Source organism: Cotesia glomerata, linkage group LG3 (genome assembly GCF_020080835.1).
Source record: "Cotesia glomerata isolate CgM1 linkage group LG3, MPM_Cglom_v2.3, whole genome shotgun sequence".
NCBI classification, from domain to species: Eukaryota; Metazoa; Arthropoda; class Insecta; order Hymenoptera; family Braconidae; genus Cotesia; species Cotesia glomerata.
The window spans coordinates 27,386,715-27,391,963 of record NC_058160.1 but is presented as its reverse complement, the minus strand read 5'-3'; positions in this window follow the sequence as shown (position 1 = coordinate 27,391,963).

Here is a 5,249-nt window from a genome sequence, read left to right as displayed (position 1 = left end):
ACACGGTCATTTCTTAATTATGTTAAATTATACTGTACTTTCTATTTAACTATTTACATTTTCATGAATCTATTATTTCACCCAGCCGAAGCTTAAGTTATGCCGAAAGATCTTACAGCTCACTCTAGCTTTGGTAATCGATTGACTTTCATTAGGTATTAATTTTATATTAATCCTATTTGCATATTTATCGGGCTTACAAACTTTAATTGTTATGAATTGATTTTGCAGTGAATTAAATTCATATTTATGTTTATGAATTATCTACATTATGAAGAGAATAAGAAAAATTTCGTTTCCAGGATAGTCTTATCATAAAATCAGTTTTTTTGCTTTTTCTCAAAAGACATAATTAAGAAATGACCTTATATCTTGTGAACTATTGATATTTTTAAAGATATAAGATAAGCTCATCCCGATGTTACACTCATCAAGACCTTTCATTTGAGTACCCACATCAAATTTTCATATATTTTATATATTTATATACATGAATATATGAAAAATATATCAAAATGCATGTGGGTACTCAAATAAAATCTCTTGATGAGTGGAACTTTGGGATGAGCTTATATCTTTAAAAACGTCAATAATTAAGAAAGTACAGTGCAATTTAACAGATATCTTGTCATTTAATGATATTTTTAAAGATATAAGCTCACCCTCACATTACACTCATTGAGACCTTTCATTTGAGTACCCACATCAATTTTTCATATATTTACTATATTTATATATATTACATCTATGTATATATGAAAAATATATCAAAATTCGTGTGGGTACTCAAATAAAAGCTCTTGATGAGTGTAACATCGGGATGAGCTTATATCTTTAAAAACGTCAATAGTTAAGAAAATACCGTGCAATTTAACTAAAATCATTATTCAATAAAGCAAAATCTTATCTATTTATAGTTCACATCGTGACTGCGAGGTTGCTAGTGAATAATAATTAATTATACTGTTTATTGACAGTGGATTGTTATCGGCGGTCAAATTTTTTTACTATGAGTGCAGAAAGTTCCATTACGATATTTTATATATTTTTTAAATTATGTTATCCTGAGAGATTCGGAGAATATATTTTTTTCGATGACGGAAAAAATTTTTTAAATTATCTAAAATATTGTTGAGTTATTAAATAATTTATTTAGTATATTTTTTATATATAAATTTAGGAAGTTGGAAGATTTTATAGTAAATATTTTAGTATTTTTGTTATTTATTAATTAAATTTTCAATCAAACTGAAAGCATTTAATTAAATCAATTAAACTATAAACATAAATATTTTTTTATAGTTAATTTTATAAAATAATTTTTTATGCGGTTAATTAATAAGCAAAGAAAAATTTTTCAATAAATATACTTTACTCAAATAATTTTAAAAAATAACTCAAATTACTTTAACGTCATTTGTTAACTTCTTTAGTATAAAATCTTAAACTAAAATTGATAACAAAAATTTCTGATATATTATTAATTGTTTTTGTAATTATCCTAAAGAACTGATACTAAATTTCCGTGGACAAAAACAAGTTGGTAGTGAAAAGCAATTAAAATTATCGGTGACATATATTCAATATCTCTCCGTCATTACGAACTAGTAGATGATTAGACGTAAAATTGAGAGTTTGATAAAATTTTAAAAAACAAAATTCTAAAAATTACGAAAAAAAAATGAATCTAAAGTATTTTATTCCACTCAATTTTATTTTCATTATTATTAATTTAAATTTACCAAAATTAGAATGCACGATAAATCGTGGAGACATTTTATTAAAAAAAGGATTGTTCAAACAAAATTTGATCAATTCATCTTTGGAAGGCATCACGTTAAAGAAATTTGCGAAACATTTGGGAGTTGTTTTCGATGAATTAACCGACATAAACTACCTTGATCGCCAAAATTCGACTATCAAAAAGACTGCCCTTCAATTATTCGATTACATTTATGAAGGGTTCGAGTGGCTTTCTGATAGTTCGAAAGGGAAATTCGGATATGAACTAGCTTTAGATAATTACCTCAACGATCAAGTAAAGAACTTTTTGGGAATTTTAAAGTCTGTAGAGTATTTATTCGAGTATAAATTTTTTAATTACTTGGGAGATTTTGACGGCTATGCCCAACAGACGATTGACTATTTTTTGAATACTACGATCTATAATGTTACGTTCAAAAGCAATTTGGAATTTTTGCATGATAATGTCTTTAACTTACAAGATCCTAAAAACGCAAGTATATTTCATTTATATTTAAAAGAATTGGAACACAATGTAAGTAATTTTCTCGTTTATTTTTAATCACCCATAATAAAAATTAATATCAAAAATATTAAAATACTAAAAATATCATTTAAAATTTATCAAAAGTAAATGAATAATATATAAAATATAGTAAATAAAATACAAGTATTTTTTAAAGGTAAATGTTGGGAAAGGTTGCGGAAGTGGACCAATAAGTGGAAAAATATTTAATTTATACAAAAAAACTTTAATTGGTATCATTAAAGGATACACTTTGCTTATACTCGGCCACGCATTCGCTCGCTTGAAACTTGACGGAGGTACGGATTTTTTAAAAAATTTTTACTACTATTTTATTTATATTTAATTAAAAATTTTCAGATGAACTCAAAAATCGGGAACATAAATACTTAAAACAGTATCAAGAATTAATTGACAACGTGTCAATGTCGGCGCTTCAAATACTAAGTATACTTGAATTTGAACATCAATTATTCGTAAATTGTGACCCGAACTGGAAAGAAGGTAAAAATTATATCCGTGTTAAAAATTACGTCTCAAATACTTTGAGAAATTTTGAAAGTAATGATGAGGAGTTTGAATTGAATGATGGAAATTCCCAAGAATTTGAATGCAATCGTTACTCCGTACACTCAAATTTCGATGGTTTAACTGTTTACACTATGAAATGTCCTGACGTAAGTCTTTAAATAAAATAATTAACATAAAAACGAATTAAAATTTTCAATTTCGTTAAATAACAAAAAAAAAAAAATTTTTTAAATTACAGGTTTTCAATACTAACTCAAGATTATATAAAGATTGTTTGAATTTCCCTGAAAATAAAGAAATTTTAGGCACTAATTATTCTTCTTGGCCATCAAAATGTTTTTATTTATACAATGTACCTTCTCTCAGTTCATCTTGTTTTTGCGATAAACAATCGGATCCCAAACTTAGTATCCGTAAATTAAGCTTAAGACCGCTATGCACCAACACTATCAAAAATGAGTAATAAAAAATGTTTTTTTATTAATTAGTACATTCTTATCTTCGTAATGATTAGATTAAAAACTGCGTTTTATTTGAAACTGTTTTTCATAAATTTTATAGAGTTATAACTGGTATCCGGTTTGCTCTCAAAGATAATGTTATAAGAATAGAAATTCAAAAAAGTCAAATAAAAAACGGCACTATTGATTCGAAAACTAAAGAATGGAAATCTGCTGATGATTACCCACTCAAAGAAATTCCTGATATTGTAACTCTTGATTACAACATCAAATCATTCAATCTAGATGACATTCAATTGCAAATTGGAGATCTTTTAACAGGTAATTTTATTGTCAAAAAGAATAATTTTATTTTTAAGTAAATTTATATTGAAATAATAAATTTTGTAATTAATAAATTATACCAAAAAAATGTGTTCTAAAATTTTTATCTTTAGAAGCTCTAAAAAATTATAAATGCAATTTAAAAAAAAAAAATAACTTTCTAGACCTGGTTTAATTTTAAAGAAAAAATAAAAAAATTATCGAATGTCAGTGAACTTGAATTTTACATTTTTCAGGTGTAAAATTTCAACTGCTCAAAGATAATCACATTAGTTTAGCGGTGAGAGGAACAGCAATGTATAATTCTTACAGTCAAGAACCGTCTAATAATCATCACTGGTATTATCCAAAAACTCTTTACGATGAAGAACGGTAATTAATTTTGTGAAGAAATATTTTAAAAAATTATTTTTAATTGTTTTTTTTTTTTTTTTTTTTTTTTTTTATAGAGAAAACATACCACTGGAAGATTTTCATAATTCAGCAGAACTATCTTGGCAAAATGAAGAGCTAAGTCAATCGGGTAGAAATTATGTCGATTTGACCGTAGGAATACATTCACATAAATTTAAAAATATACCTGTACTTCCATTTTTTGATTCACAAAATCTGATATCTGATATGCCTTTGGGAGGCTTAGGATTATATTATAAAGGATATCCAAGTTTTGGAGGATTTTTGGCATTTAAATTGGCTGATTCTCAATTCAATTTTAATATGATCAGTGATTACGATTTATAAATAATCATGATTAAAAAATTTTTTAAATAAAACATTAATAATAACTAGCAACCTTGCAGTCACTACGTGACTGCCGTGACTTGAGAACTATAAATAAATAAAATTTTGCATCATTAAATAATGATTTTTGTTAAATTGCACTGTACTTTCTTAACTATTGACGTTTTTAAATATATAAGCTCATCCCGATGTTACACTCATCAAGAGCTTTCATTTGAGTACCCACATGAATTTTGATATATTTCTCATATATACATATATGTAATATATATATATATATATATATATATATATATATATATATATATATATATATATAAAAGGGGATGTTTGTATATATGACATCGATAAACTCGGAAACTATTTGACCGATCATTATGAAAATTGGTATGTTTATGTATTTTTTTCACGGAGAAGGTTTATATGCTATGCCCATTAATGTAACTCACCACCAGGCGTCGCTATCAAGTATCGACTTCCGCCCCGTTCAACCGATTGTCGTAAAAATTGGTATGACCATGTATTTTCCCACGGAAAAAGTAAATATTATGTCCATGTCATTAAATATTACCATCAGATAGCGCTTCAATGCATTAAGTTCTATAGCGATCAACTGATTTAAAATTTTATATGCGGCTATGAAGGCAATGAAATGTTTTCTCATTAAATTCAGTGAGTTATTTTACAACTTATATTAAATAAGAAAATAAGAGAAATAACTAATCTTCATTAGTAAACAAAAAAATAAAATTTATTTAAAAAGCAAATCAGCTAATATAACTTCAAATATATCATTTGTTATTTAACATCAATATTTAATATTTGTCTTCCAAAACTAAACATAATTTTTTTTATACCTGAACAAGATTTGCTGGAGTCATTTCAAATATAATTGGCTTAAAAACATCCGGGAACACAGATTA